At 39.6% G+C, this 26,657-nt stretch overlaps 1 protein-coding gene across 2 annotated transcripts in view; it reads right to left on the minus strand.

Annotated features, from left to right (window-relative positions):
• The window catches only part of BTBD3 (BTB domain containing 3), a 35,243-nt gene extending 18,963 nt beyond the window's left edge, over positions 1 to 16,280 (minus strand). Inside the window, exon 1 of one of the 2 annotated variants that reach the window (XM_045086001.1) lies at positions 16,155 to 16,280. The gene's annotated coding sequence lies outside the window, so the exon portion shown is untranslated. Of the gene's footprint in view, positions 1 to 16,056; positions 16,128 to 16,154 lie in introns of those variants that run through there. The other variant, XM_013057096.2, reaches the window with a different exon arrangement.
• Between the last annotated feature and the right edge of the window lie 10,377 nt (positions 16,281 to 26,657).

Consider the following 26,657-nt stretch of genomic DNA (forward strand, 5'->3'; position numbering starts at 1 on the left):
TCAAAGTAAAATCTGTTCTAAATCCAAATTTAAAAAATAGGTTTTATCCTACTTTTAATTAGCTTTAAAGTATACAATGTTCCATGACTGTTGAGAAGGACACAATATAAAGGTACACTGTCCTATAAAGGTTGGCAAAACCTTCACTATATCAACACCAAGTAACATTCAGAGATGACTTCCATTTGCTGCAGAAAATAATTATTTGGCATTGATAAAGTACTCCCTTGTTGTTTCCATCCCTCATGCTGCCGTCATCAGAATAAAAGTTGAGACGGTTCTGTACTTAGTTTCACTGCATATGCCAGAACTAAGAAAATAAGGTATTTCAAGCGAAAATTCAAATTCTAATATATATTCAGCAAGCATTTCTTTTTTTAATTAAGAGCTACTATGTAAGTAGGTCAGTACTTGAACTGCCCAGATGTATAGAATAAGATAATTTAATTGCTCATAAAATAATGCCCAAATAAGTCTCACTTAGGAAGTCAAAAGAATTCATAAAAATGTTTTTAAATTTGGCTTTCCCTAATTTCTGCATCATAAAACAACAGGCAGACAGTATTTATGTGTGTACCTTAAGTATAAAGAGCAGATTAAAGATTAATAAATATCCAAACCTAAATATATCCTCAACGAGTGGCAATTCAATTGTTACTTTTTTTAAATAACAGAACTACCATTTCACCATAGTTGAGAGCTACATGCACCTATTCAAGGTCTACGGTAATGATGATAACTGGAACCAAAGGAAAAGCAGTCTCTGAAAATGGTGATCCCAATTTACAGGCGTTAGAGTTCTGCATAAGCATTTTACTAGCTGGCCACAGCAAGGCCATGGATCCACCAGGAATTCAGTAGAGGAGACTTGGTTGATATCAGCATTTAAGGTAAAACTCTCTCATAAAATGTAAAAGACAGGAGTGCCTGGGTGGCTCAAGTCATGATCATGATCCCAGAGTCCTGGGATAAGCCCCACATCACATCGGGCTCTCTGCTCAGCAGGGAGCCTGCTTCCTCATCTCTCTCTCTGCCTGCCTCTCTGACTGCTTGTGATCTTTGTCTGTCAAATAAATAAAAATCCTTAAAAAAATTTTTTTAATGTAAAAGATAGCATCAAAAGGGAAACAAAAAGGAAAATTTAGTAGGTGGTGTGTGGCCAAGTTTTAACCAACGACTCTGTGCCACTCTTCCTGAAGAGGTACAATGTGAAACAAGGATGGCTCAGTCTCTCCTGCTCCACCAGCATGATAGGACTGCAGACCAAGAGTCCATCCAGGAAGAAAAGAAATTCTCTCTCACCCTTCTCACATGGTTTGCAATGCATTTTGAATTGCCATGACCTGGCTGTGAGCTCTTTATCTTGTCCTCTTCATGAGCTCACCTAGCAAAGAAGACTGTTCCCATACTGCAAATAAGCCTGTTGCCTCTTGCCATCCTCACTGCTCCTTCTTCCTGGCAAATCTACCTACCAGAAGCCTACCCATCCTTCCTAATGCACCCCCCCAACCCCTCAACAAGGAAGATTTCCTGGTGCTTAGAGACTCTTCATGCAGCACTCTCTCACATTTCCTCCTGCCCTACGTGGTCTAATGAGTCGGAGTTCTCTGAGGGCTCCATTTCCACATCTCCCAATAAGAGCTAACAGCACCACACCCACGTCTGGCTTCCAATCACTGTCTAACAGGGAGGACCGTGTCCAACACATCCAAGTCCATCTAGAACCCTACAGTGCATTTATGGAGTGCAACTGATTCTGGGTTTAAAATGGTCTGAAACTGAGGTTTATGATGTTTTTAGCTGCCTGAGCTGGTTTATGTGAGGTACAATGGTAAAGAACTTAGACATCTTTTAAATGTGTCCCGAGGCTCTCTTGAACATGTCTAAGCACAAATGTGGTCTTGTAATATTGCATTCATCTTGCAGCTAGGTCAATTGACAATGCTAAAGCTCTACTTAAAGCAAGTCCCCACATGTGCCTAAATCAAGGCTTTTCTTCATCAGAAGTCTAAAATTTATTGTAGTACAGATAGTCACATATTCAAAGTTAGAATATGCAAGCAAGACCCAGTTACTAGGACAAAGCTGCCTTTATCAACTAGTCTCAATTCATGGTCTGGCATATTTATTTATAGCACCAATAGAGAATTTTAGTGATTTAATGAACTGGAAGGGATAATAAATTCTCAGCAATTCACATGAAAAGAAGAAAGCAGTCATATGAATAATCTAAAAAAATAGATAATTACAGAGACTTTTGCTTTGAAATGCGTTTTGTCTATACTTAACACTGAATGGATAAATTTCCACTACATTAGACACACCCAATCTTCAAACAAAGTAATAAAACAGGCTTGTGTGTACAGAGCGCAGTATATGAACAGTCTGGAAACTCACACCTACGTGGCAAACATACCACAGTGCCCGGATGGGCAATTCACAACAGGATTACTGCAGAGCATGAGCACAAGTAGAAAAGTACACTTTTTACACATGTGTGTTTCCACATCATCCTTTACCAAGAAGAACTAAAATAGTGTTTGATTTTTGTTCCACCAAAAATAAAGAATTCTCAACTTGTCTATATATTCTCTTACAACACTGGAGTAAGAATAAATGAAGACGGTAATATCAGTACCTTCTCCATGGCTGCAAAGTCTCTTGCATGTTAATAAAGGAAACTTACCACCAGCAATGATTTTAAAAACCATAAGTAGGGTTGATAATGTTAATAAACTGTTATAAAGCAATGGTTTGAATTGTGCACTAGCAAAAAAAAATAAATAAATAAAAGTAACTTGGATTTCCAAGTAACTTAAAATGGCTATAAGATTTATTTTTTTGGAAGGTGGGATAAGGTAAATATGTTGTTCTGTGCCTGTTGTTAAAAGTATGCATGACTTTAAGGTATGAAGCATGTTAAGCAGTTTTGAAATGAACCGGTTAAGAAATATCTGAAGTAGGTAGAAGTGACTGCAGCCCTCTGAAACCTCCTAATAACATCTGGTAGTGGTGATGCATAACCAAAAGCCCTCATGAGAAGAGCCATCTGCTCCAAATCAGAAGAGGGAGAGTTCGCTCCAGAAGCTCTTAAAGAACTGATCCATAGCCTAGCTCTGCGACTCTTATCACTGCTGATGCTGCTGGTTCCTAAGCCACCTGAACCCAGCGGGTCCTGAACAGCCAAAGGGAACATGTACTGAAGGACAAGTCAAATTGCCTTTCTCTCCCCATTCCTCCCTGCCCACACCTGGGGAACTGGAGGATTTAGCAACAGTGGTAAAACAACTTCGATGAATAGAGATTAGCTACTGTTCCTTCCTTTGCCATAGTCAAAGTACTATTTCGTGGGGGAATCTCTGGGAGATGCAGCAGTAAAAACTGTTGGATTTAATTAAACCTTGACCCTTGAGCACATATCTTTTTAATATTCTGTGTGATGAAATGGGAAGTACCCTTAAAGCATATATAGTGAAACAGAGATAGAATGGTTGCCTTGAGAAAAAAAACAACTCATACAATCGTTTGTGTTAGAGCTGAACGAGCCACTTTCTTCATGGAATACCATTGTACTGGAGAAAATTTGCCAAATATGCTTTATGACACTTAAATATCTAGCTGACATCTTCTCAAAAATGAATAAAGTGAGAGTGTCACTTCAAACAAAACAAATTAAAAAAAAAACTACTGCCAATGATAAAATTCTAATATTTAAGGAAATTAAAATTTCAGAAATCTTGATTATACCACCATGAGTTTGTTTGATAGCTTCCCAACACTTACTTTAAGACTGTTTCTAATGAGATTGGTGATGATATTAAATGAATGTAGTTTTAAAATACTGTATAATGAAACATAACATTTGAGAGATTTGCATAACTCACTGAACCAATATTTTCTAATAACAGTGCAATTACATTACAAAATCATGCAGAGGGGAAAAAAATGGTCGATTTGAAGTACAAGACAGACCAATGGACTTTAGTGTAACAGAAGTACAACAAGTTCAGTGATAGTTTCAGATTTCACATGGCAATTAACCTTTAAAAAAAACTAACATTCAAATTTTGACAAGGCAGCAAAGAATATTCACAATAATCTGAAAAGGCTATTAAAATATCATTCCTTTCCCAGCTACCTGTCTGGGAGACGAGATTTCCGTCATACAAACATACATTCATACATACATTTATTTATTTAAAATATTTTATTTATTTGTCAGAGAGCGAGAGCACGCACAAGCAGGGGTAGTGGTAGTGGGAGAAATGGGCTCCCCAATGAGCAAAGACCCGGATGGAGAACTTGATCCCAGGACCCTGGGATCATGACCTGAGCCGAAGGCAGACACTTACTTGACTAAGACACCCAAGAGTCCCAAATTTATTTATTTTTAAACACATAATACATAATTTTTTCTTTGCTTTCATTTCTACTCTAATAAATAACAAGAGAGAAAACCCCTATAAACAAAACTTCCCTGTGTTTCTCAAAATAGGAGTACAAGAATCCTGAGACCAAAAAGTATGAAAACCACTGATACCTGCCTAGCATTATAAGGATTAAGAGTTTGGATTTTATTGTAAGCATGAATTGTGGTCAGCTCTTACGTGTTGTTTTGTTTTGCTTTAATTTTATTTACTTATTTGACAGAAAGAGAGAGAGGTCACAAGTAGGCAGAGAGGCAGGCAGAAAGGGGGAAGTAGGCTCCCTACTGAGCAGAGCCCAATTGGGGGGCTCAATCCCAGGGCCCTGAGGGACCCTGAGATCATGACCTGAGCTGAAAGCAGAGGCTCAACTCACTGAGCCACCCAGGTGCCCAGCCCTTAAGGGTTTTTAACAAAGGTTCTTTTAACACAACAGGCTTTTGGTTTTATTCTTCTAGAAAACAATAATTCCCAGAGCAAAAAAAAAAAAAAAAAAAAATTTTTTTTTGCACATTAGGTAAGTAGAATAGAGAACACAAGAGAAACAAGACAAACTGCCACAAAAATTAACAGCAGTCAAAGAACTAATATTCTATTTGTTCTATGACCCTGTATGGTATCTTATTAGCTTTGCCCCAACCTCACAAAATTCATAGAACATGAGGTACAAGATTCTCAGAAGACTTAAAATGAGAAAAATTTAAACAGATTTTGAGTTGACAACTGTCCTTAGAAATTTCACATAAATTTTAGCACTAAGAATGAAGTAGATGTTTCTCCCTGATAATCTGCTTTCTCTTATACCACATTTCCTTAGAAGAATTAGAAGTAGCAGCCCCATGGTTCATCTTCCCCTCTGATTTCCAAACCATGAGAGACTACGGACTCTGGGGAAACGAACTGAGGGTTTCGGAGATAGGGAGAGTAAGGAAATGGGTTAAGATGGTGATGGGTATTAAGGAGGGCACGTACTGCATGGAGCACTGGGTGTTATGCAAACAATGAATCATGGAACACAACATCAAAACCTAATGATGTACTGTATGGTGACTTACATAGCATAAACAAATAAATATATACATACATACAAAAAGAAAAAGTAGCAACCTCTGCTGTCCCCCCAAAGTAAGCATGGCTGCCAACATAAAGAGAATTTGCTGTTCACTTTCTCCCTTCATTTAGAGACACACAATTAGTTAAACCTGGCTCTCTCACACTTATTTAATACAGTCCTATGAACTATGTATACACAGTACAATATATTTGGTTCTACATAATAACCAAAATCTTTGTAACATATTAAGTAGAAAATAGTTTGCTGGAAATAAAGTTCAGGTTAGGACTTTGCTGAAGTCCAAAGGAAATACTTCATCTACAAGCAGTAATTTCTCATTTAAAAACAGCCTTTACTGGGGCACCTGGCTGGCTCAGTTGGGTATAAAGAGTACTTAAAAATAAAATCTTTAAAAAAGGAAAAAAAAAACAAAAACAAAAACCTTTTACTGAAGACCTGGTGTTCAAATACTTTCTTAGCTTCACTTATAAAAGGATTTTAGAGGTTGTGTATGTTGGTACAATTGTAATCCTCATAATTACTTTATACCCAATAATTATATGTTATTATAGAAAGACAGTAAAATCAAAATACAGGTTGTCCCAAACTTGAGCATCTGATTTTCCTATTACTCAAGCCAGACACTATTATATATTGACATCCCTAACCAAAACCCATTTCGCAGAATGTATCAATGCCTTGTGATGATTTTGAGTACCTGCCAGCAGCTGTATGCTAGCAAGAGTTCAGGATCAAATTTGGCACTTTGAGGAGTCTTTCATGACACTGACAAGAAAAAATAGGTAATAAAGTAACCCAGTATCTCAGGTAAGTATAGGCTGTAGGTTCCACAGAGATACTGTCGAGTAGTACTAAATTAACTAGAAAACCCACTAATTCACATAAATAATTCTATATATTGAAAGATGTGTTGAAACCATGTGGGGGAGGGGTGGGGAGTCTGCTGAAGAACGATCAGAAGGGACCAGAAGTGACCGGACCACACACTTCCCTCCACTGCTGACTGCCCTCCAACAAACAGGTGTCAGTTTCTAGTACTTACTTACCCTATCTCCTAAGGCCCCAGGAAAGGGAAAGAAGAAACCATGGAAAGGGTGGGGATGCTCTGGGATGCACCCCTGCCAGAATGGGTGTCTGACATGGGGACATGGAGAGAGAGGGGACATGGGGGTGAGGGGATGTGGCCTGTGGGAAGGGCTATACAAGAGAAAGCAACAGCTGGCAACAGCTGTTTGGAGCTTGAACTTACATCTTAAGCAAGAGGTGCTTCTGAGTAGCTTTCCACGATTTTTAATGATGACAATATTATTATTTCAGGAAGAGAAGCCTGCTGTAACACTAATTAAAAATTTTACCATTTTCTAGACTTTCTAGGAATGTAGATCATTCCCCAAAAAGCCCCCCAATAACACATCTAAATGTAGTTTACTACTATACCTGACTTTTTAACTACATTTTTCATGAACAGAGATATGAAAGTAAGTAGGATCTTGGTAATCCCTTGTCTATCCAGAGACCTAAAGTGCAATAATGCCGAAAGGACAAAATTAGTCTCTCACTATAGAGCAGGTATGTTTGCTGGTGTTGGGTAGGCAAGATTACCACTTCCAAAAACACTGGATGAATATAAAAAGAGGTGGCAATTTAAAAAAGAAAAAAACAAAACAAAACAAAAAAATAACTTTACAAAGAAAACAATTGCTACATATGTCCCCAAACCAAGTGTAGAACTATAAAAACAAGGTATATTCTCCAACTGAGCTATCAATTAATAAATAGCCTAATCTAAGGGTTATTTTGTGATTCAGCAGCAGGAAGACAGGTCAATGCTTTCTGTTCCAACTTGGCCAATAACACTGTTTGCGGTTCAAAATAAAATAAATTATAACAGTGATATTTGCAAAAGAATGAATCCTGACAATAACTAAACCCAGATATAATGCTAATCTGAGTTTCAAAGGCAAATCAAACTTTTCAGGCAAATGTACTCAGAATAGTGGTGCTTCAGAAATTCTATTCCAAATGTGTTCGGTAAGCATGTCTAAAACACTTAACACCCTCTAACTGAATATGGGGATTGCTCTTGCTCATATACTACTACAGAAAAATTCAGGAGGTAAAAAATAAGGAACTATACATGCCTAGAGGAAAAGAAAGCACAAACTTAAGAAAAATGTCACAGATTTTGTGTTTAGGTAATAGCTGTTGAGCTTAACGCATTTCTAGAATTACATACATTTTGGTTTATTCTTTGGTTGCTTATATGATCTCTAAAAAAATCATCTTTTTCTTGTATTTGACATCACTTATTTGCACAGCAACTACAACAGGACAAACCATACACACAGCTCTTACTCTACCAAAAGAGAAGGGAAGGGAGTCTCATGTTTTTGCCATACTATGGATTTGAAGAACCTAAGAGGAGACTCTAGAAACACTGTAAGCAAAACTCTAAAATGACTGCAGCAGACTGCAGTCTGGGAAGCTGAAGGTAAAGGACTGAGATGCCTGGATTTTGTGGATTTAGTACCATGTTCAATTACATAATTGAACATGTACTGTGGCTCTGAGTGGTTTCAAAATCACTTTATGAAAGAACTTATTTATTGCAACCTCGGAGGAAAAAAGTTTAAAGGGAACAAGAGATGGAGGATGTCCTTAACAGCAAGCAAGCACAAAAAGAGAAAAAAAATGGTCGCATTCCACTTTGAGGGAGTGGTTAAAAAATTTAGTAACAGTGTATCACTGATATTTACCAGGGAGCTGAGACATGATTTTGAAAAGTTTCCAAAGTGAAGCCAGGGTACCCTTGGTTAAAAGCTGAAATCCAGAGAGCAGGTTCTAGAACCTAATTCACATCATTCAAATGCGAATCAAGGCAGAGCACTGGGCTTTCCTGACAGTTAAGCAACTTGTCCCCACACACTGGCACAATTCAGCACTTTACAGTCTCTGACTTAATCCTCATAGCCAGTCTACATATTATTACATCCGCTGTAAATCCCACGTTCTAGAACTTCTCCCTTGCTGGTGGGATGTTAAATAATTAATGTTGGACCCAACGATGCCAAGGTTTATACTACTTTATAAGAAATTTATTGAAAAAGAAAAAAAAAAGATAAGGCAGACTACATTTATTCATTCAAAAATATTTACTGAACACCTACATACCAGACACATGGGGCAAATTAATGAACAGACATAAAATATTTGCCCACAAAGAACTTACAGCCTAGCAGGGGTAGGGAAAGAGACAATTCACTATCAATCAATTAACCAGTCAGGTGGTATTTTAGAATGTTAATAGATGCTACAGAAAAAGAAAATAATGCAGAGCTCTGTAAGAGGGATACAGAGCTTAACATGCACTTACAAATGGGGCAGACCACACTGACATGACAAAGTGATATTCAGGTAAAGTCTGGAAGGAGGTGAGGAAACTGGCCATGAAAATCTTGGGGAGAAAATATTACAGGCAGAGGGAAAACCCAACACAAAGAGTGGGAATGAGTGGGAATGAGTCTATTATATTTCTGGATCAGCAAGGAGGTAAAGATGACTGGAATGGAGGGAAAGAGAGGGAGAGAAGTGGGAAAAAGGGCAGAGTTAGTGGTAGGCAGATTTGTATTGGGCTTTGTGAAGCTTTATGAGAAAACAGACTTTAATCTGAGTAAGGTGGAAAGCCACAGCACAGTTTTAATTTAACCTGACTCCTGTTTTAAAAAGATTACTCTGGTTATTATGCTGATAACATATTAAAAGGAAGCTAAGGAATGAAAAAAAGAGGGGCCACTGTAATAATCCAGTCAAGAGGTGCTGGAAACTTGGACAAGGGTGTGAGGAGTAGATAGAGGTGGGGAAAAGGGGCAGAGATCCTGGATTTATGTGGACAACAGGATTGTGGATACATTTTGAAGATATAGGAGCAGGATCTGCCGACAGCCTTGATGTGGAAAGAGAATAAGGATGATTCCAAGGGTTTTAGTTTGAATAACCTGAGAAATGAACCTACCACCCACCAAAATGGGCCAGGCTGGAGGAACAGCAGGTTTGTAAAGAAAAATAAAAACTCAGCTTTAATCCTGTTAAAACTGAGGTATCTTTTAATGTATTTAAGATTTCAAAAAAGTAGTTGACATGTGCTTCAGAAGTTTCAGAGCACTTTCTGGAAATACACATTTGGGAGTCTTATGCAGCTATATGCTTTTTTTACTGAAGTCTTATAACTGTGACAAGAGTCTTACAGGAACTGAGCCCCGAAGCATTCCAAATTAATAGGCTAGTGAGAAAAAAAGCAGTGCAAATTTTAAAAAATGACTGAAAAAGTGAAACCAGTGGCCAAGGAAAAGCAGCAGCATGTGGAGTCCTTGAAATCAAGTGATGTATGTAAAAAAAGAGAATGACCAATTTTATCAATGCTGCCAATAGGTGAAGATGAGAACCGAAGGTTTAGCAACTTGGAATCTCTTTAGAAAATGTCCTAGTAATCGCTTCTTGGCCTTTTGGCTAAGATCAAGTGAAAATGTCCTAGTGGACGGTATGGATTGAAATATGATGTTATCACTTCAATTTGCATATGAACTGAATGTTTTTCTAAAGAATTACCCATAAGAAAGGATTTACTACAATTTAATATTTGGGACTCAAATCAGTTATCTGTTAAGAAATACTGTTAAGAAAGTGATACTCTGGGACTCCTGGGTGGCTCAGTTGGTTAAGCAGCTGCCTTCAGCTCAGGTCATGATCCCAGCATCCTGGGATGGAGTCCCACATCGGGTTCCTTGCTTGGCAGGGGGCCTGCTTCTCCCTCTGCCTCTGCCTGCCACTCTGTCTGCCTATGCTCGCTCTCACTCCAAATATTCAAAAAAAAAAAAAGAAAGAAAGTGATAATCTATAAATTCTATCAGTAATTTGTCAGTAATTGAATAACTGAATCAGCAATTTAATTCCTATCATTTAACAAAACAGAACAGGGGCGCCTGGGTGGCTCAGTGGGTTGAGCCGCTGCCTTTGGCTCAGGTCAAGATCTCAGGGTCCTGGGATAGAGTCCGGCATCGGCATCGGGCTCTCTGCTCAGCAGGGAGCCTACTTCCCCCCCCCTCTCTCTGCCTGCCTCTCTGTCTACTTGTAATCTCTGTCAAATGAATAAATGAAATCTTTAAAAAAAAAAAAAAAAAGAACAAAAAAACCTTTAGGTAAATTGGAAATAAAATATATATTTTGTCCTGGTGAAGAATTATGACAAACCAAAAGCCACTATCACACTCTTGTTTTTCCTATTAAATAAAGAACAACACAAGTTTGCACATTACCACCAATACTACTTGATAATGTTCCAGAATCATTTTATCATATTCTAGGAATCTTAACATTAGTGCAGCATGCCATAAAACCAAAATAAAAAGTATAATTATTAGAAAGAAGTAGAAACAAGTGTCATTATTGGCAACTGATTATATAACTAGGAAACCCAAGCGAATAAACTGCTCTTAGAGTAAAAGCTCTTAGAGTAAAAGCCAGCTATAAAATAAATATACAAAAATCAACGACTATCTTATACTAGCAGTAGCCAATTTGAAGAACTCATCACAATAGCAACAAAAACATAAATACCAAAGAACCCTAATAAGACATGTTATGACGTAAATGAAACAAAACAAAAAACAAAAACAAAAAACTCTTCTAGGAGAGCTAGAAGGTCTAGATAAACTTTTAAGTCTCTTAAAAGAGACAGTGACTACATGTAGATGACAGTCCTTGCCAAAGAACAAGAATACTCGTTACCGTAGTGGAAAACTGCAACAAAACCAGGAAAGGGGAAAGCAGGTAAGACAAGCAGCAACTTAGCCCACCTAAAAAGAATGAAATGTTACACCTTAAGTGAGGAAAACGGAGAAGTACTCCAGTTTACTCAAACTGGAGAAGAAAGGATGTCAGGCTAAAATAAGGTTAGTAAAAGCTGGTTATGGAGCCCTACATCCCAGGATGCTCTTCCAAGTTAACTTGCTGCAAAGGTCTGGCTGACAGTCCCAGAGCTCAGTAAGAATGGAGACTGATTCATAGGAGAGTAGATAAATCAGTTAAGTCTCTGGGCTGTGAGAGCCCAGGAACCTTCTTCCCCCAAAGTGACTCTATACAAAGAGAATGCTGAGACTCCTGCCAGATGCCTCCAGGAACATGGCAGCTAGATCCTTTCCACAGCTCAGGATGCTGGAAGACCACACTCTCTGAGCAGCCCAAGAGGAAAGACCCTACAAAAGGCTCCAGTGAACAATTCCGAAGAAACAGTAAACAGTCAAAAGGCTGTCACTGGGGAGGGGAATGGGGGAGAGGTAGAAAAGAGAGGGGCAAGGAACCATTTATTTTACAGTAAGCCTTTTGGTACTCTTAGACTTAAACTATGTGCAAGTATTAGTTTAAGAATAATAAAATAATTATCTTTATCTGCAAGGACAAATGAATGTAATTATTTTTCTAAGGAGTATCCTGACTTGCTCTACCAGGTATTTCTACGTATTCTTAATCTACAATTTAAAAGAATTGGCATTAAGTTTAGAGATCAACACATAGTTGAGTAAGACCTAAAACAGAAGTAAACCCAAGCTAGCCAATATCTTAATATGTAATAATGGAAAGACCACAACCAACAAGGAAAGGATGTTGGTGGAACTGACCAGCTGGTGAGGAGATGGTATAAGACAATTCACATCCATACATTAATACATAATTAAATGTGAAAATCTAATATATTTCCAAATTTTCTGTTACATTTACCTCACCTCTACACTTTTCAAACATAAATGTTTACAAGGAAAAATCATAAAGGACAAGATAGAGCTTGAATACATAAAACTATTTTGCTGTTTGGAAAATACCATCAAGTAAATAAGAAAGACAAATAAATCACTGCAAATATGATAAAGGCATAATACTCTTTATATGAAACAGGTATTTAAAATCATTTTTTAAAATCATCAGTTAAGAGTAAAGGGGGCAAAGTACCTGAACAAACACCTTTCAAAGATAAAACAAGAAGCAAATCACTAATTTCACTAGTTACCAAAGAGTATAAGTTAAGACCACATTTTTATAGAAAATTAGGAAAGATTAAACACTAGAATGCCGCCACAGTGGGGAAACCATTAGGTGCATAAGGGAACCAATGCGTCTTGGCATAAGCAGTTCGGCAACATGCCTTAAGAGTCCTAAAAAGAGTTCACCTCTGCCCTAGGAATTCTGCTATAAATCTAACCCAAGCAAGTCTGAGATACCAAGAATTTAAGGCATAGGCATTTATCCCAGTTCTGCCTGCGAGTCTGCTCTTAACTTTCTGAGCCTACTAACTCTCTTGCCAGATTCTGTTGAAGGCCTTCCTCTATTTGGCTCATTCCATCTTTCCAAAACTCTATGTTACAGGCACCGTTATTACCCTGAATCCACAGATAAAGCAAACCCAATAAAAGAATTGGGTAATTAATAAAGACTACTTAGATCTGAGGTGGCGGAAGTAGGACTTACAATAGCATTTAACACCATTTTTTTCAACTACTAAAAAAAGGAAATGTCAGACAACAGAAAACTACTTAAATAAAGTCTGACATATCCATCATTAGAAATCTTACATCCAGGGGCACCTGGGTGGCTCAGTGGGTTGGGCCTCTGCCTTTGGCTCAGGTCGTGGTCTCCAGGTCCTGGGATCAAGCCCCACATGGGGCTCTCTGCTCAGCAGGGAGCCTGCTTCCTCCTCTCTCTCTCTCTCTCTCTCTCCTCTCTGCCTGCCTCTCTGCCTACTTGTGATCTCTGTCAAATAAATAAATGAAATCATTAAAAAAAAAGGGCAGTATTTAAAATTGCAGATGAAATTAAAATTGCCAATTTTAAAATATTCAGACAAATAAGGCACAAGTGGATGCATGCCATTTCATGAACAGTTTATTTCTGATGATATGATTTTAATTTTAATTTGGGGGGGTAATTCCCTAAATGTCTACAACAGGGACAATTTCTTTTTATTTCAAAATGTTTAGAAGCCATAAAACCAACAGATTCTCTCAAATGTAGGTGCTTTGAAGGCCTCAATTTTTGAAATGTGATGAAAAAAGGAAAGAGGAGGTGAGAGCAAAGCATTACTGTTGAACTACAAGGTACATCAAATGAGAAAGATTTCCATCATTATTTTGAGTAAGATGGGGGAAAAAATGATCCTTTCAGAATTTGCTTGATAGTCCAGTTAATGGATATTTAATTAGCACCTAAGACAGGAGATAGTTGCAGGAGAAAACCTCTTCAACTCCCAAAGCATGCTCAGAAACACTGGTCTACTAAAAACATTTTGGAATTGATGGACCGAATTCTGATTATTATTTACACAGTAAAGTTTGAAAGGTTTCAAAAAGCAAAAGCCTAAGACATGTAAATGACAGATTTCTGTACTATTTTGTTCAGAGCTGCATCAACAGTTCCTTGCAATCCAAACTGGAATTAGAATACCTGTTTTGAGAGTGAACATTTTCAAAAATTATCTTTGGATGTGTGTATGTTGGGAAAGAAAGGAGTGGGCAAATTTGCAGATTTAAAAAAAAAAAAAAAAACACCTTTCCTTTATTAAAGTATAACACTACAAGTCATTTAACTTTTTGTAAAGAATCAAAGCAAAGCACTTTCTAAGAACAAAATAAGTTAAGGCTGATGACGACTTCTTTCTTGCTTTTTGGCCACAAATTACCAGAAGATTTTTTGGCTGTGGGATTGTATTTCAATTTTAAAATTTCTGAAATGCCTTAGGACTTTGCAGAAATTAAATATACAATATTTAGGTTTCTGTGCCCCCAAAAGACAACTGTTTAAAAAAGAAACACCGTCTCCACTACATTTTAGAACTTTGTTAAACAAGTTCTCTGCGCAAAGACTTGGATAATGAATATCCTCATAGCTGCGAGCTGTATCACCCCATACAACAGCATTAATAATTCTGTAATCACTTAGAAAGAAAAACTGGAACTGTATGAGCTCACCCTTACCTGAGCGGAGGCCAAGAACTGAAAAGGGTGATTCAAATTCTTCGGAAAAGGAAGAGTCCTATCCTGAAACCCAAAGGTAGGAGGACCCGCCCACTTCCCCTGGAGGACTCGTTGCTATAGGAACCCGCAGTAACCCTTCAGAGCCAGTACAGTCTGGGGGAGGGGGGACTCTCCCAGAGGTTGGGGGATGGTTAAAAGAAGGGAACGGGGAGAGGGTAAAGAAAGGGGGGTGGGTTGAGAGGTTAAAAGACAATGAAACTCCTTGGCTGTGGCAGGGGTCAGAGAAGGAGGGCTGCGTGACCCCAAAGGAAATTCAAAACATCAGTGAGAACAATGACCTGGACGCTGGAGTCACAGTATAGTTAAAACTTAAGTTTGAACCTTTAGACACTTCCCTCCCTACCCGGTGGGAAACAAAATACCCTTTGTCAGTTCCTGTCTCGGCAAATTGAAGCTAGACTTTTATCTCCACTACAAACAGAATGCTACTTGGTAAAATTGAAATCTTGACTTTTTATTAAACCAGCGTTTCCCAAACTCTGTTGCAAATTAGAAACACCTAGGGATCTTTAAAATATACATTGTTTTAATTTGTCTGGGGTGCTATTTAGACTGAAGAGTTTTAAAACTCTCCAGTGATTCTCTTCTGCGGGCAATTTTGAAAACTACTATAGTCCGTGATTTGACGAGGTGGTAGAGTGTTTAAAAAGAAAAAGAGAGAAAAAAGGCGGCACAATTATCTCCCTTTGTCTTTTTAAGGCTAATAATAGAATTAGCTGGCTTTCTCCAAGCACACACAGGACAATAGGTTTCTTGACAAACAGGAATCCCCAGCATGCTCTAACAGTACTTTCTTTGAGATAAAAAGACTAGGTAGTATAACCTTTTCTTCCCAAGATAGCAAACATCCTTCCGACCCAAACACTAAACTTTTACACCGATTTTTCGAGCGAATGTACCACGAATGCTTCTCAGAATTTGGAAGGACGAGTTCCAGCACCAGAAGGAAATAGAACTCCCGTAAGACCACCATCATTCGACGAGGTTCTGAGGCGACCAGGTCTGGGAAAGGCCGGAATGTACGTCCCTGGAGCCCCCAATGCGGGCCCCGCTGGCAGCGCCTCAATAAAGTTACTCAGGGAAGTTTGCTCCGGTTTCCAACCATGCGCCTCCCCGACCCAGGGGCGCGGCCCCCGCCACCTGCTCGGCGCCAATGCTGCCCAGCCGCGCCCCCTCCCTGGATCTCCGCCACCTCCGCGGGTCGCGCACTCTGCGGGCGGCCGTGTGGTCAACTGGAACCCGGGGCGGGCTAGCTTCGCCCCTCCCCGGCGCCCCTTGGCTGCAGCTGGCCCTGCCCCTCGGGCCACGGCGCCGGGACCCCCCACGCGGGCCCCGCACCTTCCCGCCTGGAACCCCTCGGGAAGCCCGCTCGTGCAGCCAGTGTCTCTCCAGCCTAGGCTGGGGATCCCGGCGCCCCCACAACCCCCGGCCGGGTGCCTGCCCCGCGGCCCCGTCCCGGCCCAGAAGCGCTCCGCACCTTCGGCCCGGGGTCGGGAGCGCGCCCCTGGCCGGGCGGTCCGGTGCTGCGCACGCGCGGAGGCGCCTGCCAGCTCACCCGCGGCGCCCTCCACTCACCGTCCGCGCTCTTCGTCACCTCCGGCGTAGCCGCCGCCTGCGCTGCTCGCCGCTCGACGCCCCGGCCCGGTGCCCACTCCTCAGGCCCCGGCCCGGGCACTCGGGGATCCAGCGCCCGGCGGGCTTTGGCGGGCACCCGCACGCAGGGCACGCTTTCGCGGGGCCGCGCGCGCGCGCCCGAGCGCCGGGAGGGGGCGGGGCCAAGCAGGCCGCGCGCCTGGAGGCAGCCCTGGATAAGGGGCATGCGCAGTGCCTGTCCTTTCCTAGGGTCCAGTTGCGAAGAGGGCGGTGACCCTGGAACTGGGAATGGGGGCAAAGTGGAAAAGGGGTAGGATTCCTCCTCCCTGAGAGGCAAATTCACCCTTTTCCCGCAGACCGCAGGGTTTTTTTCTCTGGTTCCTTCAAGTCATGTGTTCAGCACTTATTGAGCACCTACTTTTGCAGAGCTTTTGTTCAGGATACAGGGCATTCTCCGATAACGGGGAGCCATTGGCTTGAAATTCCTTTTTCCTGCACTGATTGCGTCCTTCTCTTTGAACAGATACAACACTCTTAAGTGGTTTGGGAAAGGAGAGTTGCTTCTGGGTTGCGGTGATGCCGAAAACTTCATTGAGAAGCCTGGAAGAATAAGAACTGGCGTCAGAAGTTCAAGTAGAGAGAAAGGTGGACACAAGGGAATTAAGTTGCAAAAACTTAACACACACACATACCCCCCATGGAGACAAGTTTAACCAGAGTGTATTGTTCATAATGAAGGGCAAATAGAATGGCTGAAAGGGCACTTGAAACTCATCTGGAAAATATTTTTAATGATTAACCTCAAACTTACCTTTTTTCAGTGGGTGATTGAAAAATGCTAAAGATGGTGGGAAGGGAAGAGGTGAGGTCTGATTAAATGCAGAATTTAGAAATACAAAGACTAGAGACGTACTAGTAGGAAGTGGTAGGGTCCTAATTCCAGTGTTGGCACCAGGCATAGAAAGCATGGAGTAGTTTTCAAAGATTGTGAAGGACAGGAGAATTCCTAAGCTTATGTCACTGCCTTTTTGCATATACAGGGCAGTTTATTAAAGATACCAACTTCATTAGATTAGATCATCATCCTTGGTAAGTATTTATTAGTGGATAAATTAGACTTCTAAAATACTTAGCCGCAGTCACTAAATGTTTCTTCTAACTGGAATTGGGCCCTGGTTGGGCCCTTACTTGCCCACAATTGAAAAACTTAAATTCGAGAGACTGTGTGTGTTTGTGTATAGACACATGGGCTTTGGGAAACAAAAACCCCTTTTCTAAAGCCCAAATATTCTATAACAAACCGTTTGATACTGTTCAAATAACTAATATCTCTGAGTCTTAACTGTGCTCATCTGCAGAATGGAATCATGATGGTTAATTTTAATGTGTCAATTTGGCTATGCCACAGCCCTGAGATATTTCATCAGACATGTCCTAGATGTTTCCAGGAAGGTATTTTTTCAAAGTAAGGAAAACATTTCAGTCAGTGACCTTTGAGTGAAGTATATTGTCCTCCATAATGTAAGTAGGCATCATACAAGGTTGAAGGCCCTAATAGAAAAGTACTGACATCCCCTGAGTAAGAAGGAATTCTGCCAGCAGACTGCAATTCTTCCTTTGGGTCTCCACCGAGCCAGCCAACCCTCCAGATTTTGGACTTGCCAGCCTCCACAATCATGTGAGTCATGTGAGACTTGAAATAAGTCTCTCAGTTCACTCCCTTTTGATAGGTAAGTAGGTAGGTAGACAGACAAATTGTTTTGTTTTTCTGGAGGGCCCTGACTAGTATACTTTGCAAGTTTATGAAAATTACATAAGTCAATTACCATCTGAATCTGAAACATGGAGATGCTAATCTTTAACTTGAGAGGTTATGAAAAATTAAATGAAAGTAGGTAAACAGGCAGCATATGTTAGGGTCTGAATTAGTGGCAACTACTGTTGCTTGTGAATTGAATAGCAAAGGCAAAACCAAAAGAGGAGAAAAGATGGATATTGGCACTGAAAAGCATTTTCTCAGTTCACTGAGTAATAATATTAAATGTAATAAATTTAAGAAGTAACAAAATTTTGATCCTCCTAACTCAGACATGCTAAAAGGTGATACATATGAATATTTTAATTTTGCAAATAAACGCCAAATGAGCTATTAAGTAAAGATAGACTTTAGGTGTACTTTTACTTTATTTGAGAGAGGGAGAGTGCCCGTGCATCTGCACGCACATGCGCACACATGCACAAGTAGGGAAGGGAGGAGAAGCCAAAGAGAGAACATCTTAAGCGGGCTCCCTGTCCAGCTCAGAGCCCAACCCAGGCTGGACCCTTATTTGTGACCTGGGCCGAAATCAAGAGTCAGATGCTTCACTGACTGTGCCACCCAGGCACCCCTTAGCTGTACTTTTTAAAACACCAAACATGCAAAGCAGAGATATGAATTCACATCTGAACTTTTTATTCCAACTCAAGCCTCAGTTCGGTTCACTCTACTTGCTACTTGGAGGGAGAAACCAAAGAGGAGGTTACTTTTGAAATAATTCCCAGTCTCAGAGTAGGTACATGATAAAGAACTCAGTGTATTTATTAAATTCCTTTTGGGGCGGGCCCATAGCTACTGGGAGTATGCAAAAAATGGATAAAATATTCCATTTAATCTACAAATACAGCCACTTACTATGTACTAGGCAACATCCCTACCCTCAGGGAATTTATCAGAAAGCCTATGAAAAAATGAATAATCATAACTGTAATTTAAGGTAGGATGTGGCAAGTTCCTTTGGAAGGATGTGAATGATTGGGCCAATTACATTTTGTTCAGGAACTTGATGCTGCGGACTCACTCTCCTAAACCTGTCTCCATTGTGGCCCCCAACTTTGCATAGCCTAAGGGCTAGAGAAGCAGGCATCTTTTAAAACTGTTTTGAGCAAAGCTGATAAATATCAACTAAAATAACATTCCACTGACTCACTTCTGAGCTACCAGAAAAAGAGATGGTGGGGTAGGGCAAACATTTACTGGTCATTCAAGATGTAAAAGCTCCAGTTTTCTTTATTTTCTCTTTATTATCAAGCCTGTTATCTTTAAGGGAGAATGTAACTTTAGAGTTAAAAAACAAAAAGACTGAGATAAATTTTCCCTGACCTAATGGAGATTTATTAGGAAAATACATAAAAACCAAAATGAAAATAACAAAAGGTGGGTGTTTGGGTTTATAAAAAGACAGGAATGATTCAGTTGGAAACCATTACACAGGTGGACAAAGATGACCATCATGTTTGTCCTGTAACCAGTGCTGTCATAACGTGCCCTCCTTTTTCCTTTTGGCCGAGAACAAAATATTCCACCATGGGAGAAGGTGAACCAACTCCAGCATTTACAAAAGCAAGTGATTTGGGGGAAATAACCTAGCATTTTAGTAACTGTTAATACTCAGGATATTTTATTTTGAGAATTTGTGAATATATTCATTTCAGGAACTTTGCCATGGTGAATGGGAAATAAATTAATCTGGGATTAAAGAAAACCCTATAGTAGAAAAGGAAGAGTTTTAATAAAAATCAAAAGGAATGGCCTCCAGCCATGGATGTTAATTATCATCTGATGAATAATAATGATAATAGGAGATGTGAAATAAGTTAAAATACATCCTGGGCCAGATTTTTTTTTTTTTTTTTTCAATTACAAACCCTGGAATGTTGCCTTGAAAATTTAACCAGTGTGCTAGCATTAAATGGTTTAAAATTAGACTTAAAACACAATTAGCTCTACACTATTCATATGTAGAGTCTCCATGATTTTTTATGCTATTCAAATGAATTCAGTTTGCTCAGTATCACAAGTAGAATGTTGATCACCAGTAGAGAGAATGGCAATATAAATGTTTCTTCCTACAAGTATGTTTGATCATGAAAAATCAAAATTTAATAACATGGCACAATATTGGTTATTCTTTACCTCCTTCTAATAGTTTATCCCACTAACAAAATGTGATTGATTGACACAACTTTCCAATTAGCTGACTTTTACACATTTTAATTATACCTTTATTGTTGAATATTAAACTTTATATCAGAGTAACATTTAAAATATCAAATTAAGTATAATCATAAAAATTAAATGCATATAAATTGTTTTGTATAAGCAATGAATAAAAAACAGTATGACAAATCCAGTATTGGGTTACAGAGGGGTTTTTTCCTTTAAAAATGAACCTCTAACAGAGCATTATATCCAGTTTTGAAAGAAGTAAACACATACATTAAGCAAGGTTTTGTTAAGTCATATGAATATTAAAATAATTATTTCTATACCTTATATTCTACTTTAGTGGGACAGCCTAGGTCTCAGTGGCACTTCTGTATATGTTGTCTGGATTTTTTACATTGTGTTTATTTAGTGAATGTCCTCATAGAGAAACCACCTCTGACAACCAGGTCTTAAAACTTTTCTATGATGCCTACATTTATTTGATATGTTTAACTCTTGTGTCCAGTATCCTATTGCATAAGAGTTAACGCACATTCATGACAAGTATTTTCCATCTTGTTTTCTATTCCAGCAATTACTGACCATCCGCACCTAATATATTGGGTACATCTAACTTTTTTCAGTGACAAACCACTCTAAGATTTACTGACTTTAAAAATGCAACCTTTGTTGTTTCCAAGTCTGCCAGTCTGTCTGGGCTGTTCTGTGTCTGGGCCAGGCTTGGCTAATCTTGTCCGTGCTCTCTCAAGCACCCACATTTAGTGGATGGGGTGCCTGAGGCTGGTTGATCTAGGATGGTCTCAGCTAGAACAGATTTTCAAGCCTCTGATTGTATCAAGTTGGCACTGTTTTATTGGCCAGCGCAAGGCACCTGGGCAAGCCCAGAGTCCGTGTAGGAGGGCACTCCCAAAGGATGTGGATACAGACATTAGTGCATTCAATCTGCCATGTTTAGTGTTTTGTTTGATTAGTCCTATCATATTTTATTCTCTTCATTTCCAGTTCTTACTCTACAATGATTTTTTAATCTATCTTGGCTGCGGGGTTGAATATTTTTGCCTGTTGTAAAAGAAATCTTTCTTTCTCTAAGTTTTATTAGCATCTGTCTTTTAGAACTCTTCTTTGTGGTTTAGTCATTTTTACACTTTTTTGAAGCCTCTTTTTAAAATATGATTGTAGGATTAAATAATGTAAATAAATAGGATGTTTGATCAATTAATCAGTAAACAGATATAATGTGTTTAAAAGACTACATTATCTTGAGTTCAAAAAAGTTTTTTTCCCAAAAAAGGGTTTTTTTTGGTTTGTTTTATTTTGTTTTTTAAAGGTTTTATGTATTTATTCGACAGAGATACAAGTAGGCAGAGAGGCAGGCAGAGAAACAGGGAAGCAGGCCCCTTGCTGAGCAGAGAGCCAGATGTGGGGTTCCATCCTAGGACCCTGGGAGCATGAAGACAGAGGCTTTAACCCACTGAGCCACCCAGGCACCCTCCAAAAAAGGTTTAAAATGCTCTATATTTTGGGGACGCCTGGGTGGCTCAGTTGGTTGGATGACTGCCTTCAGCTCAGGTCATGATCCCGGAGTCCTGGGATCGGGTCCCGCATCGGGCTCCCAGCTCCATGCGGAGTCCGCTTCTCTCTCTGACCTTCTCCTTGCTCATGCTCTCTCTCACTGTCTCTCTCTCAAATAAATAAATAAAATCTTTAAAAAAAAAAATGCTCTATATTTTGTCTAAATTCTCAACCAGATTTCAGAAAGATTAAATAAGTAAGAATGTTCATATGCATATAATATTGGTAAATACTTCCTGCTTGTTCAGTACCCATTTAACTTTTGTACTTAACACAAGCATTATCCGCTGCATTTCCTTACAATGGATACCTTAATTTATCAAGTAAAATCATTCCCCAGTTCATCATATAAAACCATTTCTGGTTGAATTTTGAGGAAAATATCCTGAAGGGTTTTGTATGGAGAGATTCATAAACCCAGACATGAGATAAAAGCCATCGTTTTTCATCAGTTGGGTATATGACTAGGCTCTGCTTTAAGAACTAGAACAACTATGTTTCCATCTCTGGGGTTACTTCTTTGGTGGAGATTCAAAGATCTATGGAAACCTTTTTTCTTTTTCCCTGTAAACAGGCATTATAAATTATTTGTTACTGGATTATAACCTTATAAGAGTAAATTACAGTTCATAGAGCTTTGAATTGCCATGCAACATTTTGTGCCTACATGAGTAAATGACAAAAAATAGCCTAAGAAAACACCACATACTTATGTTGTGCTGTTTGCCCTTTTAAAAACGGTTATTACTGTGTAACTCCTCATAAAGCTGGATAACTTATACTTTCTAATAAAATAAGTTGGACCAGGGGAGGCCTTATAGATTCTGATTCTCCCAAGGTTAGTTTTGTGGATTTGAAATATTCTGGAACTTAATATGACAGCATAAAGCTGTATCTCACCCAACTCCCCACCCCTTGCTCTGATTTTCCTTAGCACCAAACCTCCAAACAGGATTCAAGCGCAAGTAGTTTATTTGGAGATGATCCAAGGAAACGCTGGTGGTGAAGTGGGAAAGTAAAAACAATGAAGGGGAAGCAGCCAAGTTACAGGCTGAAGTTCAATCATGCAAGGAAAATTCTGGGACCCAGCACAGAGCACGTGCCTCAGGGATATTCCAGTCAAGAGTCCAGGGAGCTGGGATCATTATCCACTAACTACCATTCATCAAGGGACACGAGAGCTGGAATCTAGTCTATCCAAGATAGAGGGCTGCTCCCAGGGAAGCTATTCCCTACACTTTGATTTACCCTTGCTTATAAACTAAAGGTGTTTCTGTGGCCAGAAAAAAAGTCAAAAACTATCAGTTGCTGGCAGTTGTAAGCCAGGCATCTTGAACCAGTACATGTAAGGAAATAAGAGCTGGGTAGCACCAGTATGCACCAGGTACAGAGGGACACAAAGTGGCATCATCATACAGTCCCTTCCAAGGCAGACCTGAATTTTATCTTCATTTCCTTTAATACCTCCTTCCCCATGTTTTCTGTTTTCTTGTCCTCTTTGATACTCTCAGAATTCAATACTCTCAATAAAGTTATATTCTAAAGATACACATACTAAAGGCTCCTGAATCAGTTGAGCATCTGATTCTTGGTTTTGGCTCAGGTCATGATCTCGGGATCCTGAGAGGGAGCCCCAGGCCACCGGGCTCTGCACTCAGTGGGGAGTCTGCTGGAGAGTCTCTCCTTCTTCCTCTTAAGTAAATAACTAGACCTTAAAAAAAAAAAAAAGTCTAGGGCGCCTAGGTGGCTCAGTGGATTAAGCCGCTGCCTTCGGCTCAGGTCATGATCTCAGGGTCCTGGGATCGAGTCCCGCATCAGGCTCTCTGCTCAGCAGGGAGCCTGCTTCCTCCTCTCTCTGTCTGCGTACCTCTCTGCCTACTTGTGATCTCTCTCTGTCAAATAAATAAATAAAATCTTAAAAAAAAAAATCTTCATACCAGATGGTGACCCACTATGCCAATGGGACAACATGGGTTTGTCAAACTACCAGGCTATTTACACACCCTTGGTGCAGGCACTTTACTTCTAGACTGTTTCTAGAAAGGTTGGAAGAACTTGTACAAAGGTTTAGGCATCTTGGAGAAGACCTGAAGACTACAGTGTTAGCTGATATCCATCAGAAGCACACTGGAGGAAAATTTGCCCCCCACTTCCCTCCTTGAAGATATTTGCAGTGGCTGGAGATGTTTTTGTTTGTCACCAATGTGGGGGAGGGAGGGAACTGTTGGCATCAGGTGGTTCCAGATCAGGAATGCTGCTAAACATTTTACCACGTACAGAACAATACCCTTCCACCCCACAAAGAATTAGCCATCCTAGAAGTTCGGTTATGACCCTGTTGAGATATTCTGATCTAGAGAAACAACATCAGTGGGAAAAGAAGCTATAGGTCATGCCTTCCAATTTCCTTTTCTAATCTTTACTCCCAAATTTTACATTGACAAAGTTTCCATTGATTTCTAAAGGTGTTGCTAAGCACGTTGGGAGGCATAGAAAGGCAGCTCATTTTGTTTTATGAAACTTTACTAAACTGAATAAGGGAGTAGCAATCTGACCTTCTTAAATGTTGCCAGATGCTGAGTGCAGGATTGAAATGCTAAATCCAGAGAACCAACTATTACTCATTAGTAAGGGTATGGCAAAAAGGGCAGCTTTCTTTTGACAAACCAAGTCATGAAGGACGGAAGGATACTGACACTCAGTGATTAATTTCTGGAAATGTAGTTGAACGAATCAAATTATGTATCATTTGATGCCATTAAATTTGAGTTCCTGCATTATATGTGGACCTTTCGCTTTTCAAACATTCTCAGTGTGTGAAATTGAATGTGCCATTTACAAGCTATCATGTAATTTTCTGTTTTCTGAAACAAAAGCAACAATCTGGGTACATTAAAGACCATTATATAATTGACAAACCTGCTTTTTAAAACTTGATCCAAAACACTTAAAATTACTATCATTTGTCAAAGGGAGTTATTCTTTAACAGTGTAAAAATCATTTAAAAATTAGAATTAAAACCTCATTTTGCTTTGTTCCAACAAGAATATCTTCCATGTGTACACAGTTTCACCATTTACAAAGTTTCTTTTCATGCCCACTAACTCACTTGACTTTTAAATCAACCTTATGAACAGAACAGATACCATTTCCCCCACTTTTAAAAGGAGGAAGCTAAAACTCAGAGATGGTAATTTACTGATTCAGCTATGAAGACCGTTTTGACTATTTGTAAACAAACAAACAAAACTGAATTTTTATCACATCATGTTACTTTGACTCGATGCTTAATATCAAGATTTAAAATTTTTATCAAACTAGTACATGTAAAAAGGCATACAAATCATTAGTATGAAACTAAGGAAATTTTCCCAACTTCAAAATATCCATGCAACCGTCACTCAAACCCTCATCCGAAAGGCCTACTTCAGACGTCTTATGGACAATACTGCCCATTTACCCCAGATTAACACTATCCTTTGTTTTGACACCATTCGTTTATTTTGCCTTTTTGAACTTTACATAAGCGGAATCATATGGTATATATCTTTTGTGTCTTTCTTCACTCAATATTAAGTTTGTGAGCTCCATCCAGACTATGAAGTATGGTGGTAGATTGTTCATCCTTATCATTGTATTGTATCCTGTATATGAATATTTCAAAATTTAATCATCCATATGATCATTGGTGGGCATTTGGTCACGTCTACTTTTTTCCTATTAGAAGCAGTGGTACTGTGAATTTCTTATAGATGTCTTTTGATGAACATAGGTACATGCTTCTGTTGAACTTGCACCTACATGTGGGATTGCTGGGTCAGAGGATTTGTATATATTCAACTCTGGTACACATCACCCAACAGTAGTTGTACAAATTTATACTCCCACCAGCATCATTTGAGAGTTCTCGTCATTTCATAATCTCACCAAAATGTCACACTATCCGTCTTTTTCATCCTATTCTTTCCTTTAGGTGCAGTATCATCATGGAGATACGAATAGTTGGAACCTGAGCCTCTTGTTATCACTAGCTTGTAGGTTAAACACTGATTTTATTTTATTTATTTATTTTTAAAGATGTTATTTATTTATTTGACAGAGAGAGACACAGCAAGAGAGGGAACACAAGCAGGGGGAGTGGGAGAGGGAGAAGCAGGCTTCCCGCCGAGCAGGAAGCCGGATGCGTAGCTCAATCCCAGGACCCGGAATCATGACCTGAGCCAAAAGCAGACGCCTGACGACTGAGCCACCCAGGCACCCCTAAACACTGATTTTAACACTGAAATATGCTTTGTTGTCCCTTGTCCCCAACTACATAAATGCAGGGTCTTAATACCCACTTCGGAGCCATGCAATTATTTCCAACTGTCCATTTAGCTCAGAGGGACTTTCTTCTGGATTTTGTCTCTGACCATTCATTAGTGTTTGGTGTCCAAGAGGTGTGTGGTGGGTGGTTCAATCAGTAACATGGATGCCAAGCCTTTTAAGTAGGTACTATGTCTCTACCAAGAGGGATTTTGCCCAGTATTTCAGATGCTATCAAAATCCAGGGTGACTGAAGAACATCTGCTGTGTTTCATTCACAAGAGTCCGAGTCTGTGTTCCATCATAAAAGTCTTTGTCATCTGGGCTTCAAAGTACTGTCTCTGCTTCCACTTCTATCACCTCCTTGATCCAAGTGGCCAAATCCCTCATCCCAGCTCATGTCTCATGACCTTCCTCTCTCTCTAGAGCCATTACACTTGATAGCCAGAGAGATCTTGGAAAAAGCATCCACCGCTGACCTCTACCTACCCCTTCATCCATCCCATTTCTGACCCAGAAACTTACATAGACAATTTCCCTCTAACATACCCCTGGCTCCCATGAGTGGGTAGCCTCATCTAACAGTTCACATCAGTCACAACTAGTCTTCAAATCGCAGTTT

The sequence above is a fragment of the Mustela putorius genome, unplaced genomic scaffold (assembly GCF_011764305.1).
Source record: "Mustela putorius furo isolate JIRA1106 unplaced genomic scaffold, ASM1176430v1.1 tig00000874_pilon_pilon_pilon, whole genome shotgun sequence".
Lineage (NCBI taxonomy): Eukaryota > Metazoa > Chordata > Mammalia > Carnivora > Mustelidae > Mustela > Mustela putorius.